The following is a 19963-nucleotide window of genomic DNA, read 5'->3' on the forward strand; positions in this document are numbered from 1 at the left end:
GTTTAAGTGTTTAGGGGTGAAGTGTTGTATGCACTTGACTCTCAAATGATTTAGCAATATCTATATAATACCTATATCTTTTTATCTCTTTATATTAAAATCTGTCTCTTTATATTTAGTGAGAGAGAAAGCAAATTTCTAAATTGAGAGATAAAGCAAATTCTGTAAATTTGCAAACTGGATTTTAAGATGTGATCAAAGTGAAAAATATTTCAACATTACATTAAACAAAAAGAATTATTAAATTATTAACTGACATTTAAATAAAAACAAGAATTATATTAAAACCAATCATAGAGCAATATCAATTAATGATATTGCCAGTCTATTGCCAGAGCAATAACCAATCATCATGACCAACTTAATACCACAGTGTGCCTATTTTACATCCTAGAAGTCATCCAAATAGGCTCTGTTGGGTAGACAGAGAAGCATATACTTTATTATTTATTCAAATCAGTATCAATTGTGCATGCCAAAATACTTCCTTCATTGGGGAGAAAAAAGAGAACTTCTTTAAATGAACCTTTTTCATTCCTATCATATATCTCTGTCATTCATAGTATTTCTGGGGTAGGAGTCCACAGGCAATGTGGTGGGATTAAGGCCATAGAATGCCTTATTCTGGCTCCTGAATTTCTGTCTTGCAAAGTGGGACAGCCACTAATTTACAAAACGTATGCTTGGTTTCTGCTCTTAACAAGGGGAGAGATGGTTCCAGAGGCAGCTGCTGTAAGTTGTGGCTAAGGAGAAAGTGGAGGTGAGGGAAGTATTAACACGGGTCTCAAAACCTGTCTCTCTCCTTTCACCATATAAAGGTGTGAGATGGTGTCATCTGTGAATGAGGAAGTGAGCGCTTTCAAACACCAAATCTGTTGGTGCCATGACCTAGGACTTCCCAGTCTCCAGAATTATGAAATAGGAGGATCTGAAATGTGGATGCGTTTTATAAATTAATGCAACAATGAAGCTTTTTATTTTTTATTTTATTTTTTGTTAGTAGAATCCTTTTTATTCAGAAAAAAAAAAACCAAACCCAAACAAAAAAGTTTTCCAACCACACACAGGAGGGGTATGGGTAGGGGGAGGTGTCTATCCATCCAGCCCCAGCCCCTAGCCATGTAGTTTTGGCAGCAATAAGGGATGTGGGGGTGACGTCCCTCCTTACATAAAAATGGTGTGTGTGTGTGTGTATGGGAAGGAGAAGGGTGCAAAAGCAGTGGGGAGTGGTGGAGGAAAGGGACAAAGTCAGTACTGGGAATGCTGCTGCAGGTGGGGGGCCATTTCATAACATTTCTTGTTGATCATACCACCGTGAACACCTTCTTTGCCCATAAGCAGGATTAGCATCTTGGCAGTCATAGTGACGATGATGTGGGAAGTGGGAGCTTTGCTGGTGCTCTTGGTAGGAAGATCCATGGTAAATTTCCCATCCTGCAGCAGCGAGTCCCAGATAACAGAACATTTCTGGCCCCCAGGTGTCAGCCCGCTCACGAAAAACCTTGACCTGCCTTTGCCAGCCAGGACACCAAACTCAGCTGGCATGATGTTGACAAAGGTTTCCCCAGGATGGTGTCCCAGATGGAGGGGGAGTACTTATGGCCCATGATGGCCATCCTGACAGGCCCCATGAGGCTGTTGATATAGTGGTTCTACATGGCCATGGACCTGCTTGCTACTGGGTTGCTCTCTGTGCTGCTGCTGTGGCCACGCCCGGGGCTCTGGGGGCCTTGGGCTGGTGGGCAGGGGGAGGTGGAGAGCTTGGGGCATGCGCTGATGTCAGAACTAAGAATGAAGCTTTTTAAATAAAAATTTAGGTTAAGCTGTAAAGGAAATTAAGAAAATAATTCCATTTACAATACCATCAAACCCCCCAAATACTGAGAATTAAACCTAACCAAAGAAGTGAAAGACTTGTGCACTGAAGACTAGAAAACACTGATGAAAAACATTATAGAAGACACAAATATCTGGAAAGACAGCTGTGTTCATGGATTGGAGGACTTAATATTGTTAAGATGTCAATACTACCCAAAGTATACATTCAATGCAATCCCTATCAAAATCCCAATGACATATTTTGCAGAAATCAAAAAATGCGTTTTAAAATTCATAAGGAACTTCAAGGGAACCCTGAATACGCAAAACAATCTTTAAAAGGAACAAAGTTGGAGGTCTCAGACTTCCTGATTTCAAAATATATTACAAAAAATTACTAATCAAAACAGTGTGGTACTGGCATGAAGACGGACATATAGACCAATGGAGAAGAATAGAGAGCCCAGAAATAAACCATTATGTATGTGATCAAATGATTTTCAACAAGGTGCAAGACCTCTGAATGGTGAAAGGACTATCTCTTCAACAAAGTGTTAAATGGTGTTATCTTTCAACAGATAGTGTTGGGCCAATTGGATATCCACCTATAAACGAAAGAAGTTGGATACTTATGTTACACCATATACAGAAATTTACTTGAAATGTATTAAAGACCTAAATTTAAGACATAAAACTATAAAACTAGGGGAAAACATAGGTAAAACTTTTTTGACTTTGGATTTGGCAATGATTTTTTAGATATTACACAAAAAGTACGGGCAACAAAAACAAAAATAGACCAATCAGACTATATCAACCATAAAAGGTGTTGGGCATCAAAGGACACAATCAACAGTGTGAAAAGATAACCTACAGAATGGGAGAAAATACTTGCAATTCACATATCTGATGATATCGCGTATCTCTGCTGATATCTAGAATACGTGAAGAACTCTGAAAATAACAAAAACCAAATAAACTTATTAAGAAATGAGTGAAGGACTTGAATAGAAATTTCTCTAAAGATGATACACAAATGGCCAACAAGCATATGAAAGGATGGTCCACATTACTAATCGTTAGAGAAATGCAAGTCAGAACCAGCATGATTGTCTTGTACACATTAAGAGAACTACTCAAAAACCTCAGAAAATAACAACCCTTGGTGAGGATGTGCAGAAATTCAAACCCTTGGTGTAGTGTTGCTGGGATTATAAAATGGAGCAACCATTATGGGATCAATATGGCCCATTCTTCAAAAAATTGAAGATAGAACTACCATTTAACCTAGTAATTTAAATTCTAGGTACATAGCCAAAGCAATAGAAAGTGTGTCTCAAAGAGATATTTACAGACCCACATTCATAGCAGCATTATTCACAATAGCAAGGAAGTGGAAGCAAAACAAGTGTGGATCTTTGGGTGAATGGATAAACAAAATATGGTATACATTCAAATGGAATATTAGTCTTTAAAAGAAAGGAGGTATTGTCGCATGAGACTACATGGAAGAAACTTGAGGACAATATGTTAAGTAAGATAAGCCAGTCACAAAAGGAAAAATACTCTATATATGTGGTATATAAAGTAGTCAAATTCATAGAAAAACAAGTGGTGGCTTCCAGTGGCTGGGGGAGGGAAAACAGGGGCTGTGGTTTATACAGAGTTCTGCTTTGCAAGATGGAAAGGTTCTGGAAGATCTATTGCATAACAATGAGGATATACTTAACCCTACTGAACAGTTCAGTAAAAACTGGTTATATAGTAGATTTTATTTAATGGCTTTTTTTCAACAAAAAAAATTTTTTTTTAAAATATGAAAACAAAACTGAACAAATCCCTGTCTCTCTGTGGGCAGTATGTTCTTGGGACATGGACGCACCTTATACTAAGAGTACCACTTGAGTGTGAGATTGTCAATTGTACTTCAGGGGGGCCACATGTAGTTTTTCTTTTCTTAGTTTTAAGAAAATCTTCTCTCCCTTTATTGATTGAAAAGATACATCTGTTTTTTTTTTTTAAGATGCATCTATCTTTGAGATAGAATATTGAAAAAGAGGTAAGACCCAATTTTCTTTAGATTATATGGAGGTAGAGGAAATGAAGAAATATTAGGGAGTCCAGTCTGGGTTCAGATGTCTGGATTAGCAGGTTAAAAAAAAAAAAAAAAGCCAGCTGTAAAGCAACATCAGTTGCTTATGACATCAAGAAAGAAAAGAAAATATATGAGGCATAGATGTTTCATATTCTTAAAAACTTTATTTTTTTTTAAAAGACTTTATTTAAGAGAGAGTGTGAGTGTGAGAGCATGAGCATAAGGAGAGGGCCGAGGGAGAGGGAGAGGGAGAAGCAGACTCCCTGCTGAGCAGGGAGCCCTACTCGAGGCAATGAGGGGGCTCTGATCCCAGGACCCTAGGATCATGACCTCAGCCGAAGTCAGTTGCTTAACCCACTGAGCCACCCAGGCGCCCATACTCTTAAAAACTTTATAACACAATTTCTTAGGATTGTCAAAATATCTTTAAAGCTATTTATTAAGTAATATGCATATCTTCTAAAAATGAATTTTCTTGATTTACTTTATTGATTCAGTTGATGATTAAAGAGCTGTTTTTCTGCTGTTCACTCCTTATATTTGATATAACCCAATCCAACACATCTTTTAAAAGTATTTCTAAAAAGCTCATGCTTTTAAGTCAGAAAAGAAGTACTTATTTATTGCAGAAAAATCAGAAAGTTCAAATTAGCAAAAAGAAGACACTTTAAAAATGCCCATAATATTACTTACCTGTTGAAAAACAATGTCATTGCTTAGATCTATTACCTCCCAGACTCTGCCCTGTCATGTATGTGGACATATGTGGTTTTCATAGAAATGAAATTTTACCTTACATGATTTTTTTTAAAGATTTTATTTATTTATTCGACAGAGATAGAGACAGCCAGCGAGAGAGGGAACACAAGCAGGGGGAGTGGAAGAGGAAGAAGCAGGCTCAGAGCAGAGGAGGCTGATGTGGGGCTCGATCCCATAACGCCGGGATCACGCCCTGAGCCGAAGGCAGTTGCTTAACGACTGTGCTACCCAGGCGCCCCACCTTACATGATTTTGTAATCTACCTTTTTTTTTTCCTCCACTTGACAAAATATCATTGATATTTTGAGTCCTGGCTATTCTTTTAGCAGGAACTATGAGCTTTCTTTCCTAAGCAAGGGTAGATGGATCTTGTAATTTTGACATTTGGGCATCTTAAGTTGATCTGTGATCAAAATTCATTCAGTGAAGTCTTGTTTTTCATGGTGTTTAATCTTCCAATTTCAGACGTTTCTGGCAGGAATGAGTATGGTCTTTGCGGTCCTATAGGATTCAGCATCTTCATTTCTTTTCTATGCTAGGAAGCATTTTACTAATTTGGGCTCTGCTATGGACATTTCTGAGAAGTTGTAGCCGTTTTACTGCTCCATACAATCCCTATATCTCATCAGATCACAGTACACAAGCTTGTTAGAAAAAGGATGATGGGGAAAGACCAAAAGGGCCAGACTGAAAGAGAAAACCACCAAATAGCTTTACAGAGATGTCAGTTGAGCACATACATGGGAACATCAGGCAATGGAAGTGACATTCCAAACGACATGTCTTTTTTCCTCCTCTACACACTAAAAATGCTTGTATTAATTGACAGCAGATAAAAGGTGAAAGAATACAATGCACAGTAACTCCTGTTAAAGCTTACAGGTAAAAGACTGAATTCTTGTGTGAAAATAATGGCTTTCTACTTAATAAACTGGAATTGTTCCAAGGACATCTTTTCATTTATGGAGCAGGTGCAGATGAAGTTTTGAGAAACTTGTGCAGTATTTTTAAAAAATAAAACATTTAATTAACAAGCTTGAAAACAGTGGAGCACTTGAAGTGGGAATAAAACAATTGTTTTATATCAAACAGTGCAAATCCAATTTGTGAATACAACTATATTGAAAGACTGTAAAATATTAATAAATTGCTGTGGGCTTTAAAAAAGAAGTTTTAATTTTCTTTCAAGGTTTCCCCTTGAGACAAGTTCTAAACCAGAAAAGATGTTCAAATGAATGCAAAAAAAGTATATTCTTTTCGAAGGTCCAAAAGCTTATTTAAAAGAAGGAAGATGAAAAGGACTTAGAATATTTATAAGCACTAAAAGAATAAGTCATATGCAAACACATCTCTATATGTGGATTTTGTTTGTTGAGGTTGTTTGGAATTGTGATTGCTATCATGACTCTTTAATAATTTGATGGGATTTAAACATAATGGATTTGAAAAAATAATGTCATATTAAAGATATACGTTGTTTTCTAAGGGACAAAAGCATAAAGATGTGTGTAAAAGTTATGTAATAAAAAGAATCTGGAGAAAGGTATCATTTCAAGATAAGACTACATTAAATTTTCCATGAAGTATTTCTTTCTGACTCCCACCTGTTGTGTCAAAGTCTCTGGTGACAGCACACACTGTTGGTCATACTCTGTCTTGCTCCACTGTGTTTGGTAGGCTCTCAGATATTGGTTCTTTAGTGACCCTGGTCAGGTTAGGTGCCCTGCAAAGCGAGCTGGGTAAATCCTGGTGATGACAGCCAGACCTTTTGGCAAAGTGTCCAGCATTGACAGGCCAACAGTACTCCTTCTCTTTGCATTTCCTGCTTGGAAAAACACAGTAAATAAAAATCACTGAACAGCTTCTGGGAAAGTTTGCCTGCATTGTTGGGACCTAACAAGATGAAAGAGAAACTTGATTCCTGGATCCTAACAAGGAGCAAGTGATCCTGAAGCTACCAGAAGAAAATTAAAGGTCTGTGGTTGATATTTTCCAAGGCACTCACAGAAAAAGGCAGAACAGTGGTCACCCTTTATAGACCTGGCCGTTCTGTAGTCCACAAGCCTTTTTAATAGCTGTTCTTGCTCCTCGTATTAACCAAATATGTTAAAAGGAGATAATGGCTTAATAAGAGATGATGCTCTGATTTTTCTTTTAAGAAAACTAAGAATCTGATTCTATATGCTTACTTGTCCATGTCTTGAAATTATAATACATGGACTTAGAGTGTATTCATTTGTTTTGTTTAGAAAAACTAAACAACCATCAGAGAGGAAAAAACAAAGCAATGGATGGAAAATGGAGAAACTAAGCTGCTGAATACATACCATATCAAGCATTCTGTGCTATTATGTTAGTTAATGCTTACGCTTAAAAAGTGCTCCATTTTCTCAAATGTATGCTGCTATTCCTCCTCTAAACGAATGCCTTATTAAGCTGCTCAATTTCACTTCCCTTGTATTTCACATGGGGTTTAAGTCTTTTGATCTTTTGGTAGCATTTTGCCTTTTGATCCCTTGATTCTCTTCATTCAATCTGTTTGCTTAATTATTTAATCTTCTTAATTCTCACCCTCTTCCTCTACTCTCAATCAACCTTTCATCTTTTTAGGTGTCCTAGCACATTTTACTCTTCTCCCTAACCTTTTATCTCGTGAGACCCTTTATACATTGAAAGAAGTCATAGAGATTAAGGATAATTTCTACTTACCTAAAAAAAAAAATCACAATATTTATATTTCCTTTTCGTATATCATCTTGGGTAATGAATTACAAATATTGTCATGTTCACGGTTTCATGTATTATTGTTAAGTCCTTGCCAGGATATTGTTCACCATGTAGAAGAACCATAGAGAATTTTAGAAATTATAGCTACTCTTAACCAGAAATGAAGAGGAAGACTTTATCAGCCGGTCTCGTCAGGGACCCTCTAGCAGCAGGATTTTATTTGCTAATGTTTGAGAAAATTATGGAGGTCTACATGTGACATCTGGCAGAATTTCATCCCCAGGGTGGATTTGACCAAACTTCTCCAGGTCAAGGGCTCCATTAAAGAGGACAGTATTCAAAGATAGAGGAGAACAGTGCTTTGGTCAAGCACATATATGTGTGATTATTGGAAAATAATTTTGAGAGAGATACTAGAGTACCCTAGTAAATATATGTAACCCAAATTACTGAACTTCTCTCAGCCCCAGTTTCCTTACTTAGAAAATGGGAAAGGTGATGATAATATCTATCTCATAAATTTGTTGTGGGAATTAATGAGTTGCTAAATATTAGTGAAATATTGAGACAAATGGAAGTTATTGCTAAATATTAAAATATGAGATTCATTATCACATCTTTTTAAACACAGTAGGCAGAAAAGATTTTTTTCCTTTTTTTGCGGTTAAGAGCTATAATGCATAAATAACTCTGATACTCTTAGTCACCTCTGAAATAGGTAAGAATGTATATTCATACTTTTAATGGCTTCAGGTAACTATGCATTGTCGATTTTTTTGGTCTCCCTCTAGTTGTAGACATCATTTTTGGTGGCCATCAGTCAGTTTTCTTTTATTGCTCCCAATATGCTGCTATATGTTGCATATCGTTCGTTCATTCTAAAGACCAGTCCTATCTAATAGCCAAATATGTAACTTAAAATTTTCTAATAGTCACATCAAGCAAGATAAAAAGAGTCAGGTGTAATGATCTTTAGTGATTTCTTTTATTTAACCCAATATATAAACATATCATTTTAACTCATAATCAATATACAAATATTATGATGCATTTTACACTCATTTTGTCATACTAAATCTTTGAATCTGGTGTATATCTTTCTCTTACAGCACATCTCAATTCTAATGCTAAATTTTTATTAGATACTTGTTCTTTACTTAGATTTCATGAAGTTTACAGTTGAAAATGTAGATTCACATATCCAAGTTGTTCCAAATATATTTAAAAGTTTTCCAGTAAACAAATTGAGTATCCATTTTAAATTAAAATAAAATTAAATAAAATTAAAAATTCAGTTCCTCAGTCGCACTGGTCACATTTCAGCTGCCCAGTAGCCACATGTGGTTGTGACCACCACATTGGTCAATGTTGCTAGAGATGCTTACTGAGCACCTGTGACGTATATGAAGCCATTAGGCTAGAGACAGATTACAAGACATGGTAATGTCTCCTCTCCTCAAGAGTAGGGGAGTTGAGAGGAGTACAAAACATAGTAATGGTCTGAGAGTAGTTCTTTGCTTCTTCCTATAGAGTAATATGATTTTATGGCTGAAAGGACCTTTTTTCCCTAAAGATTTTATTTATTTGAGAGTGCACAAGAGAGCTCGGGTGGGTGTTGGGCAAGGGGGATGGGCAGAGGGAGAGGGAAAAGCAGGCTCCCTGCTGAGTAGGAAGCCTGACATGGGGCTCCATCCCAGGACCCCAGGATCATGACCCGAGTAGGAGGCAGACGCTTAACTGACTGAGCCATCCGGGTACCCTGGCTGAAAGGACTTTTCAAAAATTCCTTTTGAGCTAGTATCCATGACCAAGATGACTGAGGTTCCTGACAGTCTGACTTCTCAATAGTGAGGCATTATTTTATATTTGTATATGTCACTATACAGGACTACACATGATTGTTTAAAATTATATATGCTTTTCATGATCCTATACAGCATTTTCCATTTAAACTGTGGCTTTAAACAAATAGCCCAGTATTTGCCAGTGTGCCGTCAGATTTTCTACTGTCAAAATGTATGCATTTGTCAATTATTCAAGCTCCCTATTCATATTGTTGTTAACTTCAGATTTCTCTCTCATTTCGTCCCTAGTTATTTCATCGAATAACTAGCTTTTTCTCATTATTTTTTGCTACTGAACTCAATGTTGCACAGAAAAGTTGATTTGTTAATTAGTTTAATCGCCTCTTCTCATAATGGCGGGGTAAGATTAGCGGAGGAAGCTTGTTATCAATCCGTGCTACTGGTAAGCAGTAATTATGGATAATGATGCTTTTGTCTTGCCGCATTCTGAAGATTGTCTTGAAATCCTCCTCACTGAATTAGCAAATGGACTGTCATGTTGAATTTTCCTCTGGTTTCTTCCCATAACTCATCCCCTACTCTCCCCCCAGTGAAACAAAATTGCAGCTGGTTAGGTGGAAGCTCATTTGAAGTCTCAATTCTCTTGAGTATTCAGCTCTCATAGGGAAGTGCCAGGTGCTCAGCCGCGGCCACAGCATTTGCCTTTGGCTTTAGGTTCCGACTCAACTGGCATCCTACAAGTCTTTGATTTTCCTTTTGCTTGAAGAGGCAACGGTTGTCTTGACAGCAGAGCTAAAGCTCTGTCCTTGTACTTTGATGCACATTGTGGTACAATTTAATAATCAAAGTCATTTGTCAAGAAACAGGGTGTTCACACTTTTCTCTGAAGAGATTGGAATAAACAGATTTTATGTGGATGTAAGCCAGAAATGGCAGTCACCACCACTTTAAAAATGTGCCTGGAATGCAGAGCCCAGAGCAGATTTTAACCAAGACCATATCTTTATATTAGTGGTTCTCAAGAAGGGACAGTTTTGACTCCTAGGAGATATTTGGCAATGCCTGGTGACATTTGTGATTTTCATGATTGGAGAAGAAAGATGCTACTGGCCTCTAGTAGGCGGAGGTTGGGGTGCTGCTAAACATCCTGCAATGCGTAGGACAGTCCTCCACGATAAAGAATGGTCTGGCCCAAAATGTCAATAGTGTCAAGGTTGAGAAACCCTGCTTAGTAGGATTATGAAGGACCACTGTGGCATATTTGATCCTCTCCCTCCTCAACAGCCAATTATTTATATGGTTTGGGGAATAGTTCATTCAGTAGAAAAACTGGAATTGCAAAAAGCATGAATTTCCCATGGCCTGCTATGGGAACTCCTTATGGACAAGAGATAAGGAAAAAAATGGAAAAAAAGCCCCCACTCTCTTATAATTAAAAGAGGAATTTGTTTATTTTCTACTTTTGCAGAAATGTAATGGAGACAATATGCTAAACTGACATACTTCAGAGTCACCAACGATTTCCCTAACAGAACCACATTCTTTCACCAGTGGGGAGAAATTATGTGGTTCACGAATGTAACCAGATATATTTTGGTCAAAATCTGCTTGTATTTTTCACTTCTTGAGATCAGACTCCATTTGGGGAAAACCCTAATGTTGAGGTCTTGTATGACCCCAAACCCAGTCTAACTTAGAGTAACTTGGAGAGACGTTCAGATATGAATTTATCTTATGAAAATAAAGAGTTTATTTGAATAGACAGTTTCTAGGGGTGTCTCAGACTGAGGTGTCTGGAGTTGTGGACAGGGATCCCTTTGGAACTGACAGTCACCATCCTTTCTCATATATTCTGCTGAGCAGTGCCACAAACACAAACTTATTCTTGGCACTTACAGCCTGACATGTGAAAATGGGATGACATATTTAAAAATATTTATATATCTCTACAGATCAATTTCAGCAAACAATGGTAACTTCATAAAGGAGACATTGCTGACAGTTTGAGCTCTCTGTCTCTTGAGAGATGGTGAATTTTCTTTCCCTCACTGCAGATTTTCTGGCAGTAGCTATATGATCACACGTGGATATTCTTACTGCACTGAGTTGAAAGTAGTGTTAGATGATTTCTGAGATCCTTTATAACCCTGTGGTTCTCTGATTGAATGATTCTGTGCATTTATCATTAAGAGTTTATAATTGTGCGGGCTCTCAACTCCTAACTCCCCACTCCTCTATGTACACTTCTTCCTAATTTGGCCTCATTTATTGTTGTCTCCATAATCCTCCAAACGGAACCTCAGTGAATATCCTCTCTGTCCCTTGCATGTGCCAGGCTCTGTCAGTCTCCTACTCCTGGAATGTCTTCTGTTCTTCCTTTAACTCTTAGCTCACATATTACCTTTCACGAAGCTCTTTCCTGCTGTTGTATTCTAAACTAAAAGAAACTAGTTCCCCTTTCTTATTTCTCCTATACCTGTAATCTAGGTTATAGATATGGGGAAACATATTAATTTTTTTTCATTTAGTTTCAAAAAAAACTAGATGTACCAGCAGAAGATAAGTGGATTTCTTGGTAACTTATATGGTTTTTATGTTTACTTCTTATGTACAAGCCTTTTACCTCTTTGTAATTTATGATGATGAGATTTTTAGCACTTGGTTATAAATTGTCTTTTATAAATGTTCACCTCTTTAATTAAACTCTAAGTTTTCTGGAGCTGTACATTTGCCTTGGTTCCCCATTTGTGTCTTTTATAGTGCTGGGGTCAGAGTAGGCAGGCAATAAATGACTACATTAAATGAGGGAGTGTGGAACTGGGTGACCTGGTAGCATGACCAACATGGTGAAGCACACATTATACACCATTGGAAGTTAATGTTCAACTGAAACAACCACATGTACTTATTTATATCTATTTTTATATTTCCTATAACAATAATAGAAATACTTCCCCTCAGGTTACTTTTTCTGTTCTTTTTAAAATGTCAGTATATGACTCTGTTTCAATTCTCCTGGATCTCACATGAAGCTTATTTATTTCACCGTTCACACCACTTGGAATGTCAGGAGAGAAAAACAGAGAAAAGAGAGGGAAGCAGCAGGTTTTGTAGGTAATTACTACTTTTGTGATGCTGTGTGGTTAAGTGGTACATCTATTACTGTTTCCCTTAAACTCCCCCTGCATCCAAGGGGGTTATTGTTGTTTGCAGGGAGCTACTAGACTGACCACTTCTTATTCCTTTCTTCTTTGCAAGATGTAAGAAGACTGAAAATGATACTCAGGTGTAGATGTTTTCAGTATAATATGAATAAGGGATGTCAATTATAATGAAAACAGATGTACATACTTTTCAGTTTTGTTTTATGAGAAAATACAGGGAATGCATCAAGAAGTCAAATAGATTATATATTTTGAATTGTTATTAATAGATAAGAAATGTTATGACTTATTAAAATTCCATTAACTCTTAGAATTTAGATATTAATCATAGACCTCTGGCATATGAACTTTAAAATATTAATTTCCATATTAATGAATGAGGAGCTTGTCAAGGAAACCACATTCCAATCTTCTCCTAACTTTTTATTTTAAATGAAGACTTTGGCCAGTTTACAGATGTCTCACTGTCAAATGTACTTGCTTAGAAAACATGGCTTTTATCTCTATGATTTCTGTATACTTGGCACCTACCACGCTGCTGGACACAATGTGTTCATTGTATCAATGAGTGTAAACATTTTTTCATAATGTTTTTTGTAAGATTTCAAATGGTAATTTTTTTTATCTCCTCTTAACAGAGTAGAAGATATTCTCTCTTTGTTATGTTTTTTTTACTGCAATTTTTTCCTTTAAACATTAGCTTTTATTTTTTAAAATTTATTTTTAAAAATTCTTTAATTTAAATTCAATTTAGTTAACATATACTGTATTATTAGTTTCAGAGGTAGAATTTAGTGATTCATCAGTTGCATATAACACCCAGTGCTCATCACATCAAGTGTCCTCCTTCATGCCCATCACCCAGTTACCCCAATCCCCCACCTACCTCCCCTCCAGCAACCCTCAGTTTGTTTCCTATGGTTACGTTTCTTATGGTTTGCCTCCCTCTCTGTTTTCATCTGATTTTATTTTTTTCTTCCCTTTCCCTTTGTTCATGTTTTTTTCTTAAATTCCATATATGAGTAAAATCATATGGTATTTGTCTTTCTCTGACTGACTTATTTTACTTAGCATAATACCCTTTAGTTCCATCCATGTCCTTGCAAATGGCAAGATTTCTTTCTTTTGATGGCTGAGTAATATTCCATTACACACAAACCCCATATCTTCTTTATCCATTCATCTGTCAATGGACATCTGGGCTCTTTGCATATTTTGGCCATTGTGGACATTGCTGCTATAAATATTAGGGTACATGTGCCCCTTTGAATCACTATGCTTGTATCCTTTGGATAAATACCAAGTAGTGCAATTGCTGGGTTGTAGGGTGGCTCTATTTGTAACTTTTTGAGGAACCTCCATCCTTTTTTCCAGAGTGGCTGCACCAGCTTGCATTCCCACCAACAGTGTAGGAAGGTTTCCCTTTCTCTGTATCCTCTTCAACATCTGTCATTTCCTGACTTGTTCATTTTAGCCATTCTGACTGGTGTGAGGTGGTATCTCATTGTGGTTTTGATTTGTATTTCCCTGATGCCGAGTGATGTTGAGCATTTTTTCATGTGTCTGTTGGCCAATTTTATGTTCTTCTTTGGAGAAATGTCTGTTCATGTCTTCTGCCCATTTCTTGACAGATTTTTTGTTTTTTGGGTGTTGAGTTTGATAAGTTATTTTTTTAAAAGATTTTATTATTTGAGGGAGAGAGAAAGAGAGAGAGAGCGAGCACAAGTGGAGTGAGGGGCAGAGGGAGAAGCAGACTCCAGGCTCAATCCCAGGACTCTGGGATCATGACCTGAGCCAAAGGCAGACACTCAGCTGACTGAGCCACTCAGGCTCCTCTTGCTGAAATTTTTGCCTCCATGTTCATCAGGGATATTGATCTGTAATTCTCCTTTTTAGCCCACTAAAAGGTTTTGTCTTTGTCTGGTTTTGGGATCAAGGTAATGCTGGCCTCATAGAATGATTTTGGAAGTTTTCCTTCTATTTATATTTTTTGGAAAAGTTTCAGAAGAATAGTATTAATTCTTCTTTAAATGTTTGGTAGAATTCCCCTGGGAAGCCATCCAGCCCTGGACTCTTGTTTGTTGGGAGACTTTTGATTACTAATTCAATTTCTTTGCTGGTTATGGGTCTGTTCAGGTTTTCTATTTATTCCTGTTTCAGCTTTGGTAGTTTATATGTTTGAGGAATTTATCCATTTCTTCCAGAGTGCCTAATATTTTGGCATATAATTGCTCATAGTATTCTCTTATAATATTCTCTTATAATTGTTTGTATTCCTTTGGTGTTACTGGTAATCTGTCCTCTTCCATTCATGATTTTATTTATTTGGGTCCTTTCTTTTTTCTTTTTGATAAGTCTGGGTGGGAGTTTATCAATTTTGTTAATTCTTTCAAAGAACCAGCTTTTAGTTTTGTTGATCTGTTCTGTTTTTTTTTTCTATATCATTGATTTCTGCTCTAATTTTTATTAATTCTTTTCTCCTGCTGGATTTCGGCTTTATTTGCTATTCTTTTGCCAGATCCTTTAGGCCTAAGGTTACGTTGTGTTCTCTTCATTATGTTTTAAGTTGGTGTATTGAAATTGCCACAGCCTGTTCTTGAAGATTTTATTTATTTCATTACTTTCAATTACATAGGCTAAACCAATCCAGCCATTTCTCTGAACTATGATGTACTTCTCTCCAAATATCACTTTTAGGCTTAACTGGAAACCTTGTTTTTTTAGTCTTATTTAAAGCCATGTTATTTTGATTCTTGTCCCTAAGATGTTACTATATATTGGTGGCATTAAATCATAAAAGTTTCCTTCAATTGAATAAGATAAATGGGACCTCTTGAAAAAATATTCAAAGGCTTTAAAATAAATCTTTTGTGCATGAATATTACTGCTGGATAACCTTCAAAATTACTTTTGAATGCGATGATTATTTTACAGTGTACACATATCCTGAAACATCAAGTTGTACCCCTTAAATACCTACAGTTTTTGTCAATTTTACCTCAATAAAGATGGGGAAAAGCCTAATTTATTTATTTATTAAGATTTTATTTCTTTTATTTAGATAGTGTGAATGTATGATAGGGAGGGGCAGGAGGGAGAATCCCAAGCAGACTCCCTGATGAATGGGGAGCCCTACCAGGGGCTCCATCTCAGGACCTTGAGATCCTGACCTGAGCCAAAACCTAGAGTTGGATGCTTAATAGGCTGAGCCACCTAGATGTCCCCCCAGAAAAGCCTAATTTTAAAAGAGGATCACATATGCTTCACTCACAGTATGTACTAGGCTGGCAAAAAAGAAAAAGAGAGGGCTTTGGTTTTTGAATTTAAACACATGCTGAGAACAGACTGAAATTATGCTGAAATGTGTTGCTATGTATTAGTTTATATTAGTGGACACTAGAGAGCTGAGTGAATTTCTTAGAGACATTTGGTTTTGAACAGAGTTTGTGGATAGGAATAGAGTGATTTTTAGTTTCTTTCCATATCACAAATTTTGACTCAAGATCATATTCCTTCGAAAAACTTAGAAAATTTTGGGAAAACTCCCCAAATCACTTTTAAACCTCTCTAAAAGGATTATATAGTTACATTATTCCCTCTTAGGTGTCTGCAGGCAACTTGTTTTATGGGAATAATTGCGTTTGGGAGCAGATTCTTGTTTTCATCAGACTATTTTCTTAACTGCAGTTTTAAAAAAATCTTTAAAATGAGTATCACACTTTTTCTCGCAATGCATATATTGTTTGAAAAACTGAAAAATTATACAATATAATTAAAAACTTATTTTAAAAAATTTCAAACATATATAAAAAATAGACAAAATTGTAATAATGAAGCCCCAGGCAACCACTCTTAGCTTCAACAATGATAAATTCATGGCCAATCTTATTCCATCTGTTTAAGTGATTTTGAGAAAAGTGTCTCTTTTCTGCTATCCTTTCTTTTTTCCGTTGTTCAACAGTCACAATTTAACTGATTAAAAAAAAGTCCTTGGTGAGACAGTGATAGAAAATATTTAGGAATTTTTCTGCCCTTGTTGTTCCCATTTATTTCCGGTGACAGTTCAGTTTTATGCCTTGCGAAGGTTTGGGTCAGCGGGATGGGTGTGGCTGCCTCTCCTGAGGCTCTTTTGGTTGTCCTTTGCCCTGGTGATATCCACGGGCTGAAACCCAGCTGGTTTTTCAAGGGCCAGATTTAAGTCTTTAAGGTAGTGCTGAGCTAAGACACAGCCTTATGAAAATCTGGGCTGTCCTTTCGCCAGCTGCCTGCCACACGGAGAGTGAAGACTGGTACCTATACGGTACGTTTGACCCTCAGAAACAGTACTGACCTCCAAGGATGAAGCATAGGAGCCTTTTGCATCAATCCTCTTTTCAGACTTTTTGATGAAAATAATGAACGATGGAGGGCCTTGCTTTGAAGGAGACACTTCCTTCCTAAGTACAGTCCCTTTGTGTCTTCACTGTCTCTGTTGTATGTGTACAATGGAGAGAATAGCTCAGGAGACACTTTGCCCAAGTCTATTATGCTGTAATTCCATCTGTCTGTGGCAAACCAGAAAAAAACCATGTTAGGTCTTGCCTTATGGCAAATTCTGATCCACAGTTGCTGTTTTCCCACACTTACTTAAGCTTCTCTGCACAGCTACTGGCACAAAGGCCTGAGGGCTTCCTTCTGAATGTGAGATTACTTTTATACATCCGGGCCCTCTGGCCTTGCCTCTGGCAGATACAAACAAACAAACAAAAGGCTGCTTGGAGCTGGCTTCCAGGAGTAGAAACTGGTTCATGGCCAGAATAGGAAAGGCGTATTAGAAACCGCAAGTGTGTGCTTTCCCTTGTCTGAAGATCCGCAACATTTGGTAACTTTTTGAGTAATACAGGTATTTTTATGTAATCTTTTGAAATGAATTAGCACTAAAAAAGAGCCTCATTGGAGAAAATGACTCATTTTTTAATGCAAGCCTGAATGAAATGGTAATGTGATTTGAAAATTGATGAATAGTTCTAATAAATTTGGAGGAAGTACTTAAAAAGTGAATATTAGGCTGCATATTGTCATGGTCCTTACAGAATATGAAAAAATATAGGTTGACTTACAAACAATGTTTTATTTTAAGTTCCACTGAATCCGGTTTAGGCTTCCACCGATGTAGTGTTGTAACATTCTTACTTCGTGTATCAATGACCAGATTGGCCCTGGAGAAGAACTTTATGACAATTGAAGTTTTAGGAAAAAAGGAACATATATATGGCTTTGGGTTATCCATGGCTTCTGTTTCTTTTGGCTATCCATGTTTCTCCTGGACATAGAATGGGCAGAGCATCTTTCTATTTCAAGCTTGGTAAAGAATAAATGATTGAAATCAATGGTTGGATCTGAAACTTTTGGGAAACTTCAGTTTAAAAATTTTATCTGGTTTTAGAATAAATGAGACACCATATGATGCAAGAATGTCCTCCACCCCTATGGATAATTGTTGTTAAATATAGCTCTTTCCACAAAACCCCCAGTTTTAAGATACCAACCCCATATTAGGGAAAATGAGAAAACTGGGAATTTAGTTATGAAAACAGCATTAACTGAATTTTACCAACATTTTGAATGGAGGAAATAAATAAATGTGATTGAGAATTTCTACACTTTGAAGAGAAATAGGATAGAATAGAATAGAACAATTAGGTAAATCTCTGCATTCACAGCTATATCCCTTTAGCTCCTGTAGCTTCTCTCAAAGTTAGAGGCATTTTCCATAAGGAGATGGGATTTCCCATCTGAAATATGAGAAAGCAAAGGGGAAGAGGCCTTTTCTCCCTTAGCCCCTCTGCTCTGTGTCTGGCCTGTAGACCACCATCTTTGGATTTAGCTCCGTCCTAGTAGCCTGTGTGTAACGTCACTTGCCCTATAGTGTGAGGCCGTTTGCGAGCAGTCATTAGTGGCTGCTTTTCTTACAAGGGCGTTCTTTGTGAGGCAGGACTCAGGGAATCCGAGGACAGTCCACTGCAATTCGTCTGTCTCTCCCAGTTTTACCTCTAGCTCCTGGGAGCCAGCTTTCCAGCCTGCACTGCAGCTTTGCTGTGATTTTTTTCTAGTGCTGCTGCTTTTCCTTATTTCTTCTTTTCATTACAAATTGATTTAATATGCCCGTAATTTTCAATTTCCCAAAGGGCACTTTTGACCCAGAATTCCAATTTAATTCCATTTGGAATAAAACTAGATGAACTATTTCAAATTCTGGTACAGTCTTGCTTTCCTTTGATATGTCAATCTGGTCAAAAGATAGATTGTTAAGATTTCCTTAGGATTTTTTGACACAGCAGTGTGTTTGACTTACATTACTTAATTTCCTAATACACCTGCCCAAGGATGCAGGTCGCTTGAGTACAGTTGATTCATCTTGGCATCTGCCCCATCTTTGTGGGGTTTCTGGGAAGATGGGAGCAGACCTTGCCTGGGTTATCATGTATTGTATGGGGATGGAGAGCTCTGAAGCTAGCTTATAGTTTTAGGAACCAATATCTATTTTTATCATGGACCAGTAGCTACTGACCAACTGGTTCAAGAATATCCAGTCACCTTTTAAGAGATTTAGTGTAGGTATCACAAAGTATGTGCCATGAAAAAGGGTTTTCAAATATGCTGGTAAAATGCTGCATAAGGCATTATGGTCTTAGAGATTTACAATGCATATTAGCTTAAAGACCCCAAGAAGTCCTGCAGTAAAGAAGTCTGTCTGTATTTAATTCAGTGTTTCTAAAAGTTATTTGGCCTCAGAACCCTGCACGTCACCTTATTTATTAACATTTTCTTTGTTATTTGTATTTAAAAGAATACTTTTTTTGGGAATTCTGGCTTAGGCTATTTCTTTTCATGACGTTTAAAAATGACTCGGCTCCCCCACCTTCAAATAAATAAGTAAATAAATAAATAAAATCTTTAAAAAAATAAAAATGACTTTATCTAAAATATATTTTGCGAAGCAGATTTTCTATTTTATGATGAGCCTCATGTACTGGGTACTAATTCATCAGCAAAAGTTGTTCATGATCGTGGAGGTTTAGGGAAATGTAAATTATATGTTATATCTGATTTAGGTTGTCTTAATGGAGATCTTGATACTCAATTAATTGAGTACTTCTGAAACTTTATTGTGCCCTTGTTATACAGAGGCAAGAATGTGATGACGGCAGCGAGTAAAGGTAGTAGTGGATAAGCTGAAAATGAGATACAATTTACCTCTCCTGATAAGCCAGACCTTTCAAATGGAGCCCCCCACTTAGTAACAGAAAGTGCTGTTGCCAGCAAAATGTGCCTCAAGATTCAGGTCTCACAGTTATTGTGGTCCATCCAGCCCAGACGTCTTCCTTGGCAAGAACATGTGTTCTTTCTGACAAGTTATTTATGTAATCTGAGTGATCATTTTGTCCCATACTAACCTTTTATTATTATTCATGAATTTTTCTGAATTGGTTATATTTTTAGTCTGTTTAATTTCTTAATGTGCTGGACTGAATGCATACCTTCAGTGGATAAAAGGGCTAGGACCATTGTCCTTTGTCACTCTTCCTTGCTCCCTTCAGAATCTTATGGCCCAT

The 19963-nt window shown here is 36.9% G+C and overlaps 1 pseudogene; it reads right to left on the reverse strand.

Annotated features, from left to right (window-relative positions):
* Positions 1-1248: 1248 nt before the first annotated feature.
* On the reverse strand, positions 1249-1616 carry LOC103675910 (annotated as a pseudogene).
* Positions 1617-19963: the final 18347 nt, after the last annotated feature.

This window comes from Ursus maritimus, unplaced genomic scaffold (assembly GCF_017311325.1).
Source record: "Ursus maritimus isolate PB19 unplaced genomic scaffold, ASM1731132v1 scaffold_13, whole genome shotgun sequence".
Taxonomy (NCBI): Eukaryota; Metazoa; Chordata; class Mammalia; order Carnivora; family Ursidae; genus Ursus; species Ursus maritimus.